Source organism: Stegostoma tigrinum, chromosome 41 (genome assembly GCF_030684315.1).
Source record: "Stegostoma tigrinum isolate sSteTig4 chromosome 41, sSteTig4.hap1, whole genome shotgun sequence".
Taxonomy (NCBI): domain Eukaryota; kingdom Metazoa; phylum Chordata; class Chondrichthyes; order Orectolobiformes; family Stegostomatidae; genus Stegostoma; species Stegostoma tigrinum.
In genome coordinates this window covers 10395994-10399073 of record NC_081394.1, presented here as the reverse complement: position 1 = coordinate 10399073, position 3080 = coordinate 10395994, and positions in this window count along the sequence as shown.

Sequence of the window (3080 nt, the reverse complement as noted above, 5' to 3'; positions counted from 1 at the left end):
TCTGTCCAAAATCACCTCCTGCCCAGCTGCCAGGCTTTCCAAGGCTTCTGCCTGCTCCCTCCTTGCTTCCGTACCCCCCCCCACCCCTTTCCTCCCCCATCTCTGTTGAGCTAATTCCACTCTGTTTGGTTCTCTGTGTTCTTTAAATGGAGAATGACTGCAGAAAGCTATGGAGAAAAGGGATTTGGGAGCCCTTGTCACAGGAAGGCAGCTTTCGAGTTTAGCAGGTATGGGGAAGAGAAATGGACCATTGGCCTTTGAAATTATGTGAATGGAGTCGATAAAAGGACGAGATTTCACTACATCTATAGAAGGCACTAGCCAGACCAGAGCTGGACACTTGTGAGTAGTTTTTTGCCCCTGTAGCTAAGGAAATACATACTGGCATTGGAGGCAGCCCGGCAGGTTCACTCAGCTGATCCCGGGTATGGAAGGACTGCTTTACACGGAGAGGTTCAGTAGATTGGGCCTGTTACTCATTAGAGTTCAGTAGAATGAGAGGGGACCTTAATGAAACCTACATGATTCCTAGGGGAGGCGCAGTGCAAACCTGGAGGAACACAGCAGGTCAGGCAGCATCAGAGAGGAGGAGGAGAGCCGATGTTTTGGGTCAGGACCCAAAACATGATTTCTTATGGAGCTTGGCAGGGGAGATGTGGAGAGGTTGTCCCCCCTTGTGGGAGAGTCTAGGGCCAGAGGGGCATCATGTCGGATTAAGGGGTTGCACTTTTAAGACAGAGATGAGAAGGAATTTCCTCCTTTGGGAGTTCGTAAATGCATGAATTTCTTTGATGCAGAAGGCTGATGAGGTGATATTATTAAAAATCTTTCCCATCCTCCGAATATACTTAAACAGTCAGGGGCATTGAGGGTGATGGGGGAAAAGGTAGGAAAGTGGAGCTGACGGTGAACAGATTGGACACAATCTCATGGAGTGGAATTGACGGGCCGAATGGCCAACATCTGCTCCATTGCCCCTTATGGGTTTGCAAGATGTGCTGTCTCGTTGAGCACAGGTAAGGTGGGTGCTGTTAGCTCCATGACGAATATCTAGGCTGGCGAGCTGAAAATAAATACAGCACGATACGACACACTCTGTGTTTCCCAAGTTCAGGAAGTCCCCTGTGATTTCACCAGCGCGCGGTATGGCTCACCAAGGTTGTACAGAACAATGGCGATGCTACTTTAATGCCTCCTAATTTCAGAGGCTTCCTCATGGCAGAGGTACTGGCCTCGTGGTATTATCGCTGGACTGTTCATTCTGTTATATGCCAGGCCAAACTCCCTCAAAATATGTCAAAGAGACAGCTGAGACCCAAACGTTTAATTAAAGGCAAATATAAGGTGAGGTTTTCCAAATTGGCTCCCACTAGACTTTACTGAAAACACACTTTATTTTAAATGTGTTACAAGAATACCAAAAGAAAATTGGCTTAACTCTAACACTATTGAAACTTTTAATAAAATAATATATTGTTTAACGACTAATCATCAGTTGTTCCAGTATAACAGCGTTCCCATAAACACGCCCTTGGCAAAGGCAAATCCAACAGAACTGACTTTCCTCATGTACTGTCTCCGCTCCAGTCCAGGAGATGGGAACACTGAAAGAAACAATCAAGCAGCAGAAAGAGGACTCAAACTTTTTTGTTTGCTGCAGCAGACAGTGAGCTGCATCCATCAGCTTCAACAGCCAACTCGGAACCTCGAATGAAAGCAGAACTGAAACCCGGGATCTGTGTGAGCCTGACTCCACCCTCTCATGCTTCTTTTGACTCGTTTTAAATACGAACACTCAGGGAGCTCAAAGGTGTTTATGCATTGCTTCTGAAGGAGATATCCCTGTGCCACTGTGGCAAAATCTCTCTGCAGGAGAAACAGCAGGGAATGCATCTCTCATAAGGGCATAGTACTGTCACTCAGGTAATGTTCCGGGAACCCAGGTTCAAATCCCGCCACAGCAGGTGTTGGAATTTGAATTCAATAAACATCTGGAGTTAAGATTTTTCCTGATGGCCATGAATCCATTGGCGGATAAACCCACCTGGTTCACTAATGCCCTTTTGGGAAGGAGACAGCCTTCCTTTCCTGGCCTGGCCTCCAGACCCACAGCAATGTGGTTAACTCTGAACTGGCCTCTGGGTAATTAGGGATGGGCAATAATTACTAGGCCAGCAATGAAGCCCTCATCCCGTGAATGAATATAAAACAAGAGGAAGCCTACAGGTGGAACTATACCCAATCACTGAAGGACCATTGGTACTTCCTGGCTAACAATTTCTCAGCTACGTCTTCAATAAGTCCACACAGACCTTTGGCCTACAAAAGGAAAAAAGATGAGGGGCTTTAAGGTTAAAGAAATCTATGGCAAGTCAAGGAGATCGAGTGGATACTTTGATGTCAGGCAGGATATTGATGCTCTACTCGATGAGATATGAAAAGGCACTTCGTAGGAAATAGCATGAGAATTTGTTCCTGTTCTTAACCAGCATGGAGCCGTTCTCTGCGCTGTGGACCTCAGTGACTCTATGTCTCCCTCAAGCCTGCTCCACCACCATCATGTCTCATCGCATCCCAGCCTCAACTCCACTTTCCTGCCCCGTAACACTTCAACTCTTGAAAACCTACCTGCGTCCTCCTCAAAGTTAGTCAGTGTCCCAGCATCCTTTGGGCTAATGCCACCAATTCATGGCCTTTGAGAGATGTCATTTCTCCTCATCTCTGTTTGCAGGCTGCCAGCCCCTCCTTTAAACCTGTGGCCTCTCATTCTCCATTGCCCTCATGAGAAAGAAGCCACTCTATGTGAACTTTGTCAATCCCCTTTCGCACCTCATGTACCTCAATCCTCTCATCATTCTAAACTTCAGAGAGAATAGGCTGAAGTTGCTCAATTGCTCCTCACTGGATTGATTCCAGAGATGAAGAGTCAGTCCAGTAAATCTCCATTGAACGGCCTCCAATACAACAATATCCCACCACAAGTACAGGGCCAAAATCGAACACGACACTGCAGTTGCGGTCTCACTGTGCCTGTGCAGTCATGGCAACACTTCCTTCCTTTCATACAGTCTCTTCCAAAC